Source organism: Macaca thibetana, chromosome 9, assembly GCF_024542745.1.
Source record: "Macaca thibetana thibetana isolate TM-01 chromosome 9, ASM2454274v1, whole genome shotgun sequence".
NCBI classification, from domain to species: Eukaryota; Metazoa; Chordata; class Mammalia; order Primates; family Cercopithecidae; genus Macaca; species Macaca thibetana.
This window is the reverse complement of record NC_065586.1, coordinates 38,634,357-38,651,880: the sequence shown is the minus strand read 5'-3', so window position 1 is coordinate 38,651,880 and position 17,524 is coordinate 38,634,357. Positions and strand designations below refer to the sequence as shown.

The window sequence follows — 17,524 nt, the reverse complement described above, 5'->3', positions numbered from 1 at the left end:
TGAGCAGTGAGGAAAAAGGAGATGATGATGAATGAATGAGGAATCTTAATAAGAAAAAGTTTATTCTACAGTGAAGCAGTATTGGTGGCTACAAAAGCTCTTTAGGAAGGATTTAGGACAGCATCCTAATCAGAAGGACTTGGAAGCATTTTTTTTTAAATTTGTTTTTATTTATTTATTTATTTATTTATTTATTTATTTATGAGACGGAGTCTCGCTCTGTCCCCCAGGCTGGAGTGCAGTGGCCTGATCTCGGCTCACTGCAAGCTCCGCCTCCCGGGTTCACGCAGTTCTCCTGCTTCAGCTTCCCGAGTAGCTGGGACCACAGGGGCCCACAACCACCACGCCTGGCTAATTGGCCTCCCAAAGTGCTGGGATTACAAGGGTGAGCTCCCGCACCTGGCCTTGGAAGCACTTTATAAAAGAGAGAGACAAGATTACATGTCAAATTGGAAGAATGGAGGTGGGAGGAGATAGGGCTCCAGAGTGGAGCAAGTCTCTTCTGCCCCTTGAACTTCCTGACAGTGCGTTGGATACCTCTCATTAAATTTAATAGTACTTGTTGCTTTGGTGTAGTGAAATACATGCCTTGATGAAATTGCATTGCATTGTTTTTGAAAGAGAGAATACTCAAGCATGTGTCACTTGTGTTTCTTGCAAGCCGCTGTGATCCTGAGCTATGCACACTTCCGGTTGGGATTATTCCTGGTTTCTACTGCCTGTTTGATTGAAGATGTGGCATGCAGAGCATAAGTGCATCATCAAAGATGAGTGCAGGGCTCATCTATCCCTGGAATTGGCTTTCCCACAATCCTGCCACAGAATATGAGCACTACGAGAATTCTGAAGAAATGGGTCTCTTGCCACCTCCCAGTGAAAGATTACTTTTGGAAAAAAAAAAAAAGATAAATCTAAACTTGTTCTTTATCTTGATATGAAATTGTAGACAGCCATAGAAAAATTTAAAAATTAACTGGGCATGGTGGTGCATACCTGTCATATGAGCCGCTTGGGAAACTGAAGTAAGAGGATCACTTGAAACCAGGAGTTTGAGGCTGCAGTGACCTGTGATCATGTCCCTGCACCCCAGCCTGGGCGAGAAAGCAAGACCCTGTATCTTTTTTTAAAAAAAAGGAAAGAAAAGAAAGTATATATTATGATAAGGAAATATATAGACAAAAAGGAGCTTTGAGAGAACCTGTGAAGTCAATAGGGATGCTGCCTTATGAGGCAGAATTTCTAAGTACACACCCATTCCATCCAGTAGAGAAAGTATCACTCAAAATTTATCTCTGTTTATACCTTAAATTCAGTGCTACGTGATCACAAAGATCACAAATATGGCCCGGCTTCACATCCCATGCTTAGAGAAAAACTGTGTATAGGTTAAGGCATTTCAAATTAGAAGAGTGAAGTATTCTTCATTTTTCCAAACATCCCAAAATAGATATATTTACAATAAATTCTTCTGAGACGTAGCTCACAGGTCTATGAGAAAATCAGTCACAAAGATGGCATTATTGTGTAGAGTAATAGAAAATACTACTCAATTTTTGCTTTCAGTTCTAAAATACATTACTTCCAAGATATATTGTGTACAATGCAAATGCAAGGACTAATTTCCAAGATCATGTAAATTTTAATTTTATCCATGAGCAAAAGGAGGGACTGCTTGAAAAACATAATACTGGTTGTTGTTTTGGGTGATCTCAATTTCCCTGCAAATAGGTGGCAACTACCTTGAAAATTGAGACTCTGGGCTGGGCACAGTGGCTCATGTCTGTAATCCTAGCACTTCGGGATGCCAAGGTAGGCCGACCACCTGAGCTCAGGAGTTCAAGACCAGCCTGGCCAACATGGTGAAACTCCATCTCTACCAAAATACAAAAATTAGCTGGGCATGATAATGGGTACCTATAATCCCAGCTACTTGGGAGGCTAAGATGGGAGAATTGCTTGAACCCATGAGACAGTGGTTGCAGTGAGCAGAGATCACACCACTGCACTCTAGTCTGAACAGCTGAGCGAGACTCCTTCTTTAAAAAAAAAAAAAAAGAAATGATACTGAGCTCAGCTTTACTTTGGGCAAACACAATTATTTTGGGTTCCTGAGGTTGACAATTGATACTTTAATTCAAACCTTCCAAGAAAAGACATCAGATTTCATTTTTATCTCACCATTTCTCCCACTCTCATTGAGAAGTTTTCTTGCCTGACAGTCATGGATGTCTCTTGTAAAAATCTTCATTTTGGCATTATCTTGACAACCAATTATATATGATGGAAAGACACAGGGGAGAAAGAATATTACAGCCATATTTTCTTGTTTTTTTTTCCCATTCTTTTTTTAATTGTTCATAAAAATTAAATCACTTAATTTCTTAAATGTTTTGATTTACCATTACTTCCATTTTCTTTGATAAAACCATTTCTGAAAATAGCAGAATCAGAGTTGATTATGAAAAGATTATAGCCAGAAAAGCTATTTTCTTAATATAATGGATATACTGTATGAAAATATTAGTTCTGTTATTTGCTCTTTCAGCTAATATGCCCAATTGTGACACAACGTATTACCTTACTGAATTTGTTCAGTTTTGCAAAGATAAGTTAGTTTTAGATAAATATAGATTAGTCTTGCCCACAGGAACAAGTTGCTGCCCACCGCCTGGCATCACAGCCCGAGAACTCAGAGATTTCCAGTAGCCCTCAGCATCTCATCTCTGGGCTGAGCCAAAAAATAATCCCTACTGAAGTCCAGGGATACTTTCTGAAAGGCATCTTTGTCTTGTTCTGTTGAGAGTTGTGGGGAATATTGTGTATATTGGCTGTCACCTGGAGTATTTTCCCAAAGTACATGTATGCTCAATTTGTAATATCTATTTAATATCTAAACTATACTCACCCCTCTCATCAAAAACCAGAATTTGGTGAGTTTATTTGGGCATTTTATCTTTGTTTATGAGGCCCATGTTATGTCTCATACTGTACTCAAAACCAAAAACATTTGTTGAGGCAAGTAAATTCAGAGGCTTCTCCTAAGGAGAAAAGGCATATTGTGAATTGCTTTCCTCTGAGAAGGCTACAGTGCTTCTCTGTGATTTATCTTTCTGAATTGCAGTTTCAGAAAACTTGTTTTTTTCTTCCTATACACTGAACAAAAATATTAATCCTGATTGTCATCAACCACCCATCATTGGATATAAGTTGTCAAATATCTACTGAGGCACAATATGCTACAATGTACCTCGAAGTTCCCAGAATAGGTTTACAGTAGTGAGAGGGAACTGGGGAGCAGCTGAAGGTCTTATTTTGTGATGGCAACACACGGTGATGTTATGGAACTTCCAAGGTGATGCTGCTGTTCTTTCATCTTGCCTTTGGTCAATTTTGTTTGTTTGTTTGTTTGTTTGTTTTCTTGGGTTTTTTTTTTGGGGGGGGGACGAAGTCTGACACTGTTGCCCCTTCCTGGAGTGCAATGGACCAATCTCAGCTCACCGCAACCTCTGCCTCCCGGGTTCATGCAATTCTCCTGCTTCAGCTTTCTGAGTAGCTGGGATTCCAGGTGCACACCACCACAGTTGGCTAATTTTTTGTATTTTTAGTAGAGACGGGGTTTCACTATGTTGGCCAGACTGGTCACAAACTCTTGACCTCATGATCTGCCCACCTCGGCCTCTCAAACTGCTGGGATCACAAGTGTGAGCTACTGCAATCAGCTGCCTTCGGTTAATCTTAAGGATGTTTTGTTTTGTTTTAAATTTTCATGGCCATCACTCTCTTTGGAAAGAGTTTTTAAATTCCAGTGCAAGGCAGGCCCAACTTTTCAAATATATTTCTGTGAGCACTTAGGAAACTGAATTGCTCCATCTTTCTGCACCTTCTCCATTTTTTTGCCCAGTTTCTCACTTGCATTTCAGGACCAGGCCTGTTAGGAGTAAGAAAAGAGAACCAGAATAAGGTAATTCAGTCACTTTTTTCTTGAAGTCTGTCAACTTTCTGAATGCAGATGCACTATTATTATACAATTTAAGTCAGATTTGGAACTTCATAAAATGCCTACACTATTGTCCTTTTAACCAAAGTTTTCATGAGGAACTAAATCTATCTTTTATTAAAATAATTGATTGAGTATATGTGATGCCTAGCTAATGGTTATTTGTCTTAGAAGTATGAAGTTTAAATTACCCAGAACTGTTTCAAAATCCCTTAGCATATATTCACAGAAAATGTTTGCCTATGACAGCATTCTTAGGTAAGCTGCCGTGTACCAGTTCTCATTTAGGAGAAATTTGTTAGTATTGCTTTATCAAAACAATATAAGCTCAAGGCCACTGAATACAGAGAAACCTATTTTCATTTATCTAAATGCATCTCTTATATTTTGCCATTCTTCAAACAATACAGTCTCCAATTCTAGAATGACTTCTTTTCTTTTTTTTTTTTTTTGTTTTGTTTTGATTTGTTTTGTTTTGTTTTGTTTTTTTCGGACAGAGTCTCTCTCTCTCACCCAGGTTGGAGTGCTGTGGCATGATCTCGGCTCACTGCAACTCCTCCTCCCAGGTTCCAGCGATTCTCCTGCCTCAGCCTCCCAAGTAACTGAGATTACAGGTGTGCGCCACCATACCCAGTTAATTTTTATACTTTTTAGTAAAGACAGAGTTTCACCACATTGGCCAGGCTGGTCTCGAACTCCTGACCTAAAGTGATCCACCCATCTCAGCCTCCAAAAGTGCTGGGATTACAGGCATGAGCCACTGCACCTGGCCTTTATTTTCTTACTGTAATCCCAGATAGGCAGTTAAATGGAAATAGGAGATAATGAGCTATTTCTATATGCAAATAGGCCTTGTTTGTTTAACTTTCTAACTAAACTGATTTATTTTGAAGCACATTACATTTACATTTTCATCCACGTTTAGAATTAAACACTTTGACTGACTGTACTTGCATACAAAGAGTCCAGGAAAAAAAATTCCAAAACAAAAAGATGGAAAGTAAGATCCTAAATCAATCTATTTATGTTAAAAGTCCCCAAAAACCTGGAGACACTCAGGTAGATCTGAAGAGTCACAAGTCTCATAATCATGTGGCAGAACACTCCAAATCCTGGCTTCTGGTGAGATTTAAGTGGCATGCCAGTGGCTAATGCTTAACTCACTTTATAACCTATAAATATTAATTTTAGGCCACTCTCATGTAGACTTCAGACAGGGAAGATTTTAGAATCATTTTTTTTCCTAATTCAGGCCTTATGAGATAAAAAATGCTTGAAAACACTGTTTTAAATCACCAGCACCACTTCTACTCAAGTGCTACATGCAGAAAGAGAGGTTGAATTATCCCCAGCATTGCAATGCAGTGTTCTTCAATAGCAGCAAAGTTTCCAGACTAGCTCACAGGGGCTAACCTAGTGGAAATATTAACAAATTGCTGAGAAACTCTAAGATATGAATGCAGTTTCATCCACTGAGACCGTGAACAATGCCTGGGAGCATATAGATGCTCAGACCATTGCCCTCTGAGGCCTTGTTTTGAATGGGTAGAAACCAGCAGCTTCCACGGTGGGTCAGATTCTCTTTGTTTCTTGGCCTAAGCTGTAGATTTTCAGTGCCCAGCCTTCCTATTTCAGCTTCCTTAGAAACCTCTTTTTTTTCCCAGATCAGGAGATAGCAATAGGTGCTTTTTGCCCCTGTTCACTGGAAAGGGTACAAAAGTAGGGAGTGGAAGGATGATAGTAGGAAGAGGTATCCTGGAAGAGTGACAAATGCTGCTAATTATTCAGGGGTAGCCAGAATATTCTCCTGGTACCTGTGCAAGCTGATGGCTCACAGCAGGTGGGGAACACACTCAGTGGCCTTGTCAGTTTAGCTCCAGAAGTCCATAAGATAAAGGCAGTGTTTGAGTTCCCAAATATTTCATAATAAACAGGGTATATTTTAACATCCTTTTTGACTGCCTCTTTTCCAGCAAAAGGCATTTTCTCATTTATTGTTTAAATTAAAATTCCACAGGCTCTGTGTTGACCTGCAGTATTTTATCTATCCTGAGTCTGAGGACACTGTTTGATGGAATTAAGGTATTATGTGTTAAAGCCTGTGTGACTTTCTCTTGTTTACTTTGGGGGAAAGGATTCCAGGAACATATACGGTGTCTCAGTGCTAATACTCCATGATGGATTAACTCACAATGTCAGGAGATGACTCATATTATGTTAACATGCTTTCTTTTGTTGAAGGTGGAGAGGGGGTAGGGGTAGAATGTGATTCTACAGAAATGGCCCACGTCTTCAGAATGTTCTGCTGATACATTTTATTTCGGGTCAAATGTGCTCAGTTTTTGTTCTCATTCTGTCTTTGAGTTCTGGTACCCAGCTAGATTCTCACATGTGTATATGTTGAAATTAAACCAATGCAAAGGTTTTTACCCTGAGGTGTTACTAATTCATGAGCCTATTTTCTTTACAGTTTTTTCCTCCTATATAGCCTATATCTTGTTAAATGTCTTTTCTTCTCCTAGATTGTTTTCAATAGTAGATCAATTTTAGCTTTGTTCAGTCTCAATTATAGAAAAACCCTGAAATTAGCCAAATATTTGAACATTGTAAGGTACTAATCAGTTTAGTTAGAAAAAAAAAAAGGTACAGGAACACTTCCTACAGTTCCAGAAGAGTGAGCTTTCCTGGCTGAGAGTTATTTCATAAGATGTAGTATTTCATCAAAGCCTACGTATGTGGACACTAATGGTTAGTCATCACCAGGGTAACATGAAAAATCTGCACTGTGTATTTGTGTTGAGGCCACATTTCAGGCCAAAGGTTTTGCTTCCAAACCATGCACTCTAGCATCCTAAGTCCGTGGCTGCTCTGGCAGTGGCTCTTTTCACACCAAAAGGGAGGGAGAAAACCAGCTAACTCCTGGGATCTCTGACTGCAGTCAGGCCAAGGAACAGGGAACCAGCGTTTGTTCACTAGGATGAGGATATAAAGCATCTTCTGGGTTTTCAGATCCTGCCAAGAAAAGCTTTACAGGAAGACCCTGGGTCTTTGTGAACCTCAACCTGTCCTTGAATGACTGGGCTCATCAGCAGATCTACAGACTTTTAGTTCTTTTTGGGGTGGTGGTGACTTTTGACATTTACTGTCCGGGTCTGGTCTGCAGCACTTGGGATGCCTCCAGGCTACGGAGATGGATTACAAGTCATGCATGGAGACTGTACATGCTACAACACTTCTCCAACCTCAACCTCTATCAAAGGGCATTTGGGTATGGCCCAAGATGGGAGTAACCTCTCTTTTCAGCTGTGTCAAGTTCTTATGCCATGTTTCATTTTTCCTCTTTATACAAGGCCAAGCACATCTGCAAAAAGGCATTGCTGGAGGAGGTGCAAGAGCTGGAAACCAAGTCTCCAGTCCTGGCAAAAGCAGTGCTGTGGAACAGCAATGAAAGAGGTAGGGAGCTTCATCCCGATACTTACAGAACACAAATTCTCCTTGTCCCTTTCCCTGTTTTTCTTTCTATTTATACATTTTTTTCCCATCTTGCTTTTCGATGGAAGCACAACATGCTGAGTTTTAAGCATTTTGGTTATTCTCAGATTTAAGTTGCACTCTTTCACTGGCCGCATGAAATCTTACTTTCGGGGTCACAGGGTCTGTCCCTAGGTAAGAATGGGCGTTTTGACTTGGCACAGTGGCTCACACCTGTAATCCCAGCACTTTGGGAGGCCGAGGCAAGTGGATCACGAGGTCGGGAAATAGAGACCATTCTGGCTAACACAGTGAAACCTCATATCTACTGAATATACAAAAAACTAGCTGGGTGTGGTGGCAGGCGCCTGTAGTCCCAGCTACTTGGGAGGCTGAGGCAGGAGAATGGTGTGAACCTGGGAGGCGGAGGTTGCAGTGAGCTGAGATCACGCCACTGAACTCCAGCCTCAGCAACAGAGAGAGACTCCGTCTCAAAAAAAAAAAAAAAAAAAAAAAAAAAAAAAAAAAAAAAAAAAGACTGGGGGTTTTATTGGGTTTAGAAGTGAGCAAAACTACCCATGTACAAAAAAAATCAATGTCATAGCATTATTATCTTAAAGTGGAAAGGTCCAGGTTTAGCAGGATTCCACAGAGGAGTTAAAGCCTAGCCTTTGGATTTCAGACCCAATTATTGTACCCAGGGATAAGTATCACACATGAAGGTTTGCACGTGAAATAATTCATGTTATTATTCATTTAAATATTGTTAATCTCACTTCAGCATACCGAGGTGAGGGAGTTGTTTTTAATTAATACTTTCTACTGAGGTTGAGAAGGATCCTGTGAACTTTTGGAACAAATATTGCTGCTTGTGTTGCTAATTGCTCATGAATATCAGCCTGCCTGCCCTTCCCTGCACATAACAGCTAGGCCTGTGCATAGTTTTTGTTTCATCATGTATGTTAAGATGCTCTCAGAGCACACTCTGTTAAAATCTCTATACCACCAAGGAAAATTTCCCTGGTCCTGAGAAAAATTTTCAGAGTACTAGGAAGCCATTGCTGTATTAAGGATATGGAATGTCTAGAATATTCTGAATATGATTCTATAAATGCTTAGAAAGAAATCTGTAACTAACATCTAATGAAACACATATCTAGAAGTCAAATATTTATAGGGATTCCCACTTTGCGTATGGTTTTATATTTTGTTTATTTGTACCATCTTTTAACACAATAAAGATAAGCAATTTTTTTGTTAAAGAGGATCCAAAAATTTTGAGAGTCTTTAGAAGTATAATTTCAAATAGATATTTTAGGAAGGAGATTATGACATATAGTTGAAGTTGTGGATTTTTGATTACTTTAAGTAAGTACATTTATTAAGCCATTATTTTATAGTACCTATGCTAGTCACTAAAAAATAATCAGCCAACAACACAAAAAGCACTGTATTCAATAAGCTTAAAATTGTGAATATGTGGGGATAGCAGGCTGATTTTACTGCAGGTGTATATACAACCACTACATGTGGCTGAGGCAGGCACAGGACTGTTCTATCTTTCACATGACTTAAGCACAGGGCTCAGAATCTACTAGAGTTTTAAGGACCTACAACATTCTTTGGGACCTGAAAAAATACATATTTATAGGCTCCAAAAATTGGGGAGCAGGAAACCTCTGCATAATAAAATTAAGAAACACTTAAAACATTGTAAAATGAATATCAGCTGTAAGAATTGTTAAGCTTAGGAAGCACGATAAGTTTATCATATTTAGAAACAACTTACAGGCTTTCTTATATCTCAAGAGTTCTCAAGTATACACAATGATTGCTGAGCAAGCATAAGTAATTTCTAAGTAAAACGAGAATTTCAGAGCCAAGTTCTAAAACTCCTTGAAAACATTCTACAAGAAAACATTACATAAGGCTGAAATCGGTGTTAGCCAGCTGGGCTCTTATCAGAAGACTCTGGAAAGAAACTTCTTCCAGGCCCATTTATGCTGTTAGCAGAATCCATTGCCTTTCTTGCATTTATAGGACTGAGGTAACCATTCCTTACTGGCTGTCAGCTGCAGGACAGGGGACACCTTTAGTTCCTAGAGGCTTTTATAAGGACTTTGCATGTGTCCCTACATCTTCAAGCCAAGAAAGACCAGTTGAATCCTTCTCATGCTTAGAATTTCTCTGACTTCCCCTTCTGTTATATGTCTCTTATTTTCTCTTCTGCCACGTCTTCCACTGGCTTCCTGCCTTCCCCTTCTGCTTTTGAAGGCTCATGTGATTACATTGGGTATGCCCGGATAATGCAGGATAATTTACTTATTTTGAAGTCAGCTGACCAGTAACCTTAATTCAATCTGCAAAGTCCCTTTGCAGCAGAACCTACATTCGTGTTTCCTTGAATTACATGTGGATAGGGAAATGGGGGTTTCTTGAGAATTTTGCCTACCCCAAGAAGATACTCTGGGTGCCTCTCATTTATATAGAGTGTTATTTGTTTCTAATATTTTTAAATTCCTCCTCTTAGGTCCTTAATCACTGAAAATACTTATCTTATCATCTTTATTTGCCTTTCTATTTTGTAAGATGCTTGGAGAGTAGTCTAAATGTTTGTATCCATTAATTTGTCATCATAGGGGTTGGTTCCTTTCATGTTTTCTTATTTTCTATTGTAAATTTATGTTTCAGTCTGGGTTGAGGTTTTGTGTTTACTCCACCACCTGATTCTTCACGTCAATTTAAAGTTTGGGGTTTATTAAACCAGGTACATAGTGTAAATTCAAACCCAAAATCTATTTATAGCCTGTTTGGCTCTACATTTTTATAGCACACTTTTTACTTCCTCTCCAGAGCATAGAGCAAATTGGGCAAGCTTTATTATTGTCTCCCAATGCTGTGATTTTGGGTTTTGTGATTTCTGTGCATGTATGTTTTTTTGTTTGTTTGTTTCTATCATTAAATGTTCTACCCTATCGCTGAAAGGGCACCCCTTTGAAATTCTCAGCCATATGAACAAGGTCTCATCAGTTTCTACCTTCCATTCATTAGAAGCCTGATGTCTTTTTATTTGGAACATTAAAACCAAAGTTCATACATTATTGAGACAGGATAACTTCTCTAAGGCAACCTGTTTGAGCTTTAAGTTTTAAGGTTTGCATTTTATTTCTGACCCCTAAAGATTTTTCTTAGTTTCTTGTGGACTCAGGTATTCATTTTAAGTAATCTTAATTAGGATAGATTTTAGATTGTCTAGTTTGCCGTCTTACCGGAAACAGAAATTCTTTCAGTGATTTATTTTACAAACCAATCTTTAGTGACCTCTACAACTACAACTCCACTCAGGTCAGGAATGACTTTCACGTTGCCAAGTCAGTGAATATTTTGTCTTCATCTTAGGCAACATTTCATCAAAAATGTTTTCATTGAGACATTCCTGTCAGAAACATTTTTTACTTTAATATTTTAATATATTTGTTTTTGTAACAGTGTGCTTAGCTTGACTTTCTCATTCTTCTTTTATTTCACTTTTATTTTTTCAGGACTACATGTGCAGGTCTGTTATATAGGTAAACTAGTGTCATGGTGGTTTGCTGCACAGATTATTTTATCACTCTTGTATTAAGCCTATTATCTTGTATTAACCCATTCATTTTTTTTTCTGATCCTCCCTCTCATCCCACCCTCCACCCTCTGACAGGTTCAAGTGTTTGTTGCTCCCCTCTATGGGTCTATGTGTTAACATTTAGCTCCCACTTATATGTGACAACATTTGGTATTTGGCTTTCTGTTTCTGCACTGGTTTGTTAAGTATAACAGTCTCCAGTTCCATCCCTGTTTCTGCAAAGGACATAATTTCATTCTTCTTTATGGCTGCAAAGTATTCCATCGTCTTACTATTCTGGCAATTTTTAGTTTTCCCATAGCTTTGTTGTATCCTAAATTGCATAAAAATTCTTTGGGCATTTGCCTTTCTCACTCCATAATTTTTACCAGATTTTAGTACTTAAAATATTTTGTCTCCAATATGACAATAGCTACTGAAGTGATCTCCCTGATAGTACTCCTCTGTTGTCTTTCAAGGCATTGTCCACACTACAGTTAAAGTGACTTTTTTTTTTTTTTGAGGTACAGTTTCACACCTTTTCTTTCTTTTTCTTTTCTTTTCTTTCTTACTTTCTTTCTTTTTTTTTTTTTTTTTTTTTTTTTACATGCAGTTTCGCTCTTTTTGCCCAGGCTGGAGTGCAATGGCATGTTCTTGGCTCACCACAATGTCTGCCTCCTGGGCTCAAGCGATTCTCCTGCCTCAGCCTCCCGAGTAGCTGGGATTACAGGCATGCACCACCATGCCTGGCTAATTTTGTATTTTTAGTAGAGACAAGGTTTCTCCATGTTGGTCAGGCTGGTCTCGAACTCCCAACCTCAGGTGATCCACCTGCCTTGGCCTCCCAAAGTGCTGGGATTACAGGTGTGAGCCACTGCCCCCAACAAGGTGGAGTTTCACTCTTATAGCCCAGGCGGGAGTGTGGTGGCACAATCTCAGCTCATTGCAACCTCTGCCTCCTGAAATCAAGTGATTTTCCTGCCTCAGCCTCCCGAGTAGCTGGGATTATAGGTGTCCACCAATATGCCCAGCTAATTTTTGTATTTTCAGTAGAGATGGGTTTTCACCATGTTGGTCAGTCTGGTCTTGAATTCCTGACCTCAGGTGATCCACCCGCCACAGCCTCCCAAAGTGCTGGAATTACAGGCATGAACCACCGTGCCTGGCCCAAAGTGATCTTATTGATACAGGAGCTATGTGGAAAAAAATTACTTAGGCAGATAATGAGGGATAAAGAGTCTTTGACAGAGCTTCCCTTCTAACAAAAAGCAGCCCAGAAAATTATTTCTTTTTTCTAACAAAGAGCAGCCTGAAAAATCAAGCTTCAGACATAAATAAACAAGCTGGAAGCTTACACCGGGGAATGCTGGCCACACATATTCAACATGGAGTCTCCATCTTCCCTTTTAGTTACCGTGTTTACAGGAACAAAGAAATGGGCAACATGGCACAGCTCAGGCAGATAACCTGCCTGCATAATAAAAGCTTAAAATGGGACTACCAGAGTTTCACCTTCTATGTAAATAGCACACCTGGTCTAACCACTTTTTCATGTCCTATGCAAATCAGACAATGCCTGCTCACCAGCTGATCTTTAAAACCCTCTATATTTTGCCTTGGACAGGCAACCCATTTTTCCAGAACAACTCTCTGCAGCAGAGAGCTATTCTCTTTCTTTTGCCTATTAAACTTCCACTCTCAACCTCACTCTTTGTGTGTCTGCATCCTAGTTTTCCATGGCCATAAGACAAGGAACATGGGTGTTACTCATGGGTGTTACTCTAGAAGAAGCTGTTTCATTGTGGGGGCTCATCCAGGATCCAAGGTAGATTCATCAGAAGAGTAAGTATAGGAGTGGATCCCAACTCTCTACTTTTTTTGAGGCCTTCTGTCCTCAATTTTAAGTTGTATAGTAAAACTTAAAACTGTGTGTCTGATGGACAGTTAAGAGATGGCCAGTCATGCTTACCTGCATTCTCAAGATGCAGGTGACAGGCTTGCTGGGGAATACTGAGTGAATCCCCCAGCACCCTCCGAGTGCTAGAAATGTTGGCTCTGTTTTGAACTGGTTGACTTTCACAAAGAGCCTAGCCATCATGTAGGATTGGAAGAGATCCAGAGACATTTGGCTATTCCTGGACAAGGCTACATCCCAGTGTTACCCAAATGCTTCTTGATTCTTACTCTTCCAGCATTTCACTGCTCATTAGCAGCAGAATCACCAAGTTTTTATCATCAATTTTTCTTTCTTCTTCATAACCACTATGTCTCCTGTCCCCTCTCTATATGCAATGCTGCGGGAATGTTTACAATTAAAGGAAATAATCCTGTTAGGCAAGATCAGCAAATGCCATAGTAACCGGGAGTATAGCTTAAGGGATTGCCATTTTTGTGATTTTTCTAGGAACAGGAGGTCTCCCCTCCCCCACCCAGTGTACGTCTTTTTCTCTATCCTTTGTCTGGAAAGCACATGGTATTTCAAGACCTACAGTGCCACCTAGTGGAAATAGGAATCCTCTCCAAGAGGTTCCTCATCAGGCCTTTGCTGGAACATTCTATTTTCCCAATTCTATTCCCTTTTTGCACCCCTCAACTATAAACCAAGCTTTATGCCCCATCTATGAATGGGAAAACTCAACAACAAGGAGGAAAGTGTTTCCCAAAACCAAATTTTGTGTCAATAATTTCCCTTCAGCAGAAAAACTGCCGTTCAGGCCCTACATTTTGTTAAGGCATCTATTCTACCTCCAGTTAGAATGATACTTAAATAATAAGGGGATTTTATGTAGTATGGATATTAACCAGAACCACTGCCTAAGAATATATACTTTAATCTGGGAAATAAAAACAGAATATAGGGCGCAACCCAGTACTCTCTCTCCATTAAGGGGCCTTGCTCACATAAAACTGTTACATAGTCTGTCCTGAGAGCCATCTGTTGGGAAGTCACGCGGATCACAGAAGTCTAGAAAGTCAAAGGGAAATCACCAACAGAGGACTAAAGTTTCATTGGTAAATGGGACTAATCCCATTGCTTAGCTCCTCTGGATCCATACCTGAGGGTGATGTCTGCATCCACATTTAATGGATGCTGGGGCTCAGGGAACCAAGGAAGGAAACAGTGGAAAGGATACCACCATTGTCACCCCCTTCACCCTGGATCATTCCAAAAGAAAGGAAGGAGACTAAACGGATACGTTTTTCTCACTTCTCTTTTTAGATGGGTAACAGACCATCTTTGGCCTGTACTCCTCTGGAGTGCCTTCTGAAGCACTAGGACTTCTATGACCCAAAGACTTTAAAGAAAAAGCGGTTCATTTTCTTTTACACAAGGGTGTGGCCTTCTTGCCATCTTGAACTAACCTGGCTTTGGAGGGAAGCCTTGATTTTAATACTATCAAAAATTAGATTTTCTCTGTAGATTAGAGAGCAAATGGTTCAAGGTTTTCTATATAGAGGTTTTCTTTGCCCTATGAGACAACCTAGACAGACCTTTGCAAGCATTGCACAATTGACCCATCTCTTTTAGCAGTCATATCAGGCAGGTCCAAAAGGAATAATTCTCCAAAACTAGAAAGGCAACTTCTAGGAGAACCATGTGAGGGAGCAATCTAGTGTCCCAGCCCTTCCTGCCACCCTTATTCAGGGCATCTTCTAACCACACCATAGGCTCCTCCACTTCCACCATCTCCAAAACTCCATACTCCTCCAGCTTTGCTCTTACTCATATAGGAAATGTCTAATGAAGGTGATGCCACTAGGGTTCAAGTTCCCTTCTCATTTCAGGACCTTAGGCAAATAAAGGGAGACTTAGACCGATTTTCTGATTACCCTGATAGGTATATAGAAGCATTCCAAAATTTATCTCACATGTTCGACCTATCATAGAGGGATGTTATGCTGCTCCTAAGCCAAGCTCTAACTGCTGCTGAAAAACAGGCAACTCTGCAGGCACCAGAGAAATTCAAAGATGAGCAATATGTCTCCTATAGTAGGCCAAAAAGCAAAAGAGAAAATAGGTAAGGACAAATAAAAGGGGAAACACCATTCCCAATTGAAAGAGAGGAAATATCTCTTGACAATCCTGATTAGAATCCCAATGACTCCACAGATGAATGGAAAAGAAAACACTTTTTAATGTGCATATTGGAGGGGCTATGAAGAATTAGTGCCAAACCTCTTAGTTACTTTAAAATCTCCATAATAGACAAAAATCCAGAAGACAATCCCACAACCTTTATGGCAAGGCAGAGAGAGACACTAATAAAACACAACTCCATATCAACCTGAATCAGTCTAGGGGCAGCTAATTTTAAAAGATAAGTTTATTACACAGATTACACAGGAAGCTCCTGATATTAGAAGGAAACTGCAGAAGCAGGTTATAGGACCAGATACCACCTTGGAAAACCTCTTGAGGGTGGCCACCTTGGTATTTTATGATAGGAACCAAGAGGAAGCCCACGAGAAACAGAGGAAACCCAGAGAAGGACAGAGGCTGTAGTAGCTGCTTTACAGTCTTGCAAGATCCAGGATCCCTGAGGTGCATCTGCTAGTTGCTACCAATGTGGCAAGTCAGGGCACTTTAAGAAGAATTGCCCACACAGCAAGAAGAAACCATCTTGACACTGTCCAGCACATGGTAGTGACCACTGGAAATCAAACTGCCCTCAGAGATGGAGGTCACCAGGTCCCAAAACTGGTTTCACCAATGGTCCAACAGGACTGATGGGTCCCTGGGATCAGACTCCCAACTCCGGTGGCTCAAACTGCCATTATTGCTCAGAAGCCCTGGTGATTCTGGAAATTGAAGGAAAGACAGTGGACTTCCTTCTGAATGCTGCAGACAGTCTTTTACTTCTCTCTAATCCAGGTCTCCTCTCTTCCTGTAGCATGACTGTGATAAGCATCTCAGGAAAGAGTCTAACCAGATACTTTTCTCAACCCCTTAGCTGTAGTTTGGGGGACCTATTGTTTATACATGCCTTCTTAATCATGCCTAAAAGCCCCACTTCTTTATTAGGTAGAGATATTTTAGCTCACATGGGGGTAGCGTTCTTATAACCCCAGGACAAACTCTTTGTTTCCCCCTGGTGGAAGCTAATATTAATCCAGAAGTGTGGGCAACTCATGAAAGAATAGGTCAAGTTATAGCCACTAAGCCAGTCCAGATCCACCTTATGGATCCCAGGTTTTTTTCCGTAAAGCCGGATTCTAGGAAAGGGCTAGAAGCCATTATTAATAATCCAAAAATGCAGGGCCTCCTCAAGCCCTGTAAAAGCCCTGCAACACAACTGTCCCAAGGAACACGCCTTCTTTGGGTCACTCTTCTTTCCATGGCTTTACTGTGGGTAAGAAATATCCCTTCAAAGTTAGGTCTGAACCCTTTTGAAATGCAGCATGGATGATGATGATCTTTTCTTACAAATGATTTTCTTTTAGGGCAAGAGACTTCTTAGTTGATTTAGCATATAACCCCCTAGCTCACTTTCAACAAGAGTTAACACACCTTCATAATAAACCCACCTGCATAATAAAAGATTAGGGTGGGAGCTACCAAAGATTTGTGTTCTATGCAAATGGAACACCTGGTCTAACCAGTTTTTTACACCCTGTGTAAGTCAGACACCACCCCTTACCAGCTTATCTATGAAACCCCCTGCATTTCACCACAGACCGGCAGTCAGTTTCTCCAGTCTCCTGTCTGCAGCAGAGAGCTCTTCTCTTTCTTTTGCCTATTAAACTTCTGCTCTCAACCTCACTCTTTGTGTGTTCATGACTTTGTTTACCATAGCTGTGAGACAGTGAACCTCAAGTGTTAGTCCAGATATTGAAGCTGTTTTATTATGAAAACATACTTCTGATTGTGCAGTCTCCTGCTTAACATTTTTAAATGGCTTTCCATTAGAATGAAATTCAAAAGTCCTTTATGCCCTGAAAACCTACACCAGTTGACTCCTAGCTTCATTTGTGAGCATCTCATTTCTTTTCTTACTATACAATAATGACTGTATCAGCTAGGGTTGACTGTTACATAAGCCACAGAAGTGAATTCTGTGCAATTTAAGCAAAAAGAGGAATCTATTGCCTTTTTATGCTTGTTGTAGAGAATTAAAGGCAAAGCCTATTTCGTAATTCTGGAATGACAGAAATAAGCTTGGTTTTAAGAGTTAGATGAACAAGAATTAACCAATAGGCTTCATTTTACTATCATTGGACTAACATAGGTCTGATCATTTTCTGCTCTTTTGAGTACACGTTTAAGGTTTAAACACCTAAGAGAAACTATTATTGTCTTGGCATGGGTAACGTGTTCACTCATGAGCCAAGAGGGTATGAAATGTGGAAGGTTCAACTCACCAATAGAAAAGAGAATGTGATTTGGGAAAGAAATGAAAGGAATTCTGAATAAGTTAAAACAACAGAAATTATTTCTAAGGATTTCTTATTAG

General features: G+C 39.9%; 1 long non-coding RNA gene across 2 annotated transcripts in view; it reads left to right on the top strand.

The window, feature by feature from the left end:
• Positions 1–219: 219 nt before the first annotated feature.
• Positions 220–17,524, top strand: part of LOC126963137 (uncharacterized) — a 40,915-nt gene continuing 23,610 nt past the window's right edge. For both annotated transcript variants that reach the window (XR_007728955.1, XR_007728954.1), the window contains exons 1-3: positions 220–4,611; positions 6,015–6,079; positions 7,348–7,450. This is a non-coding gene — a long non-coding RNA (uncharacterized LOC126963137). The remainder of the gene's footprint in view (positions 4,612–6,014; positions 6,080–7,347; positions 7,451–17,524) is intronic.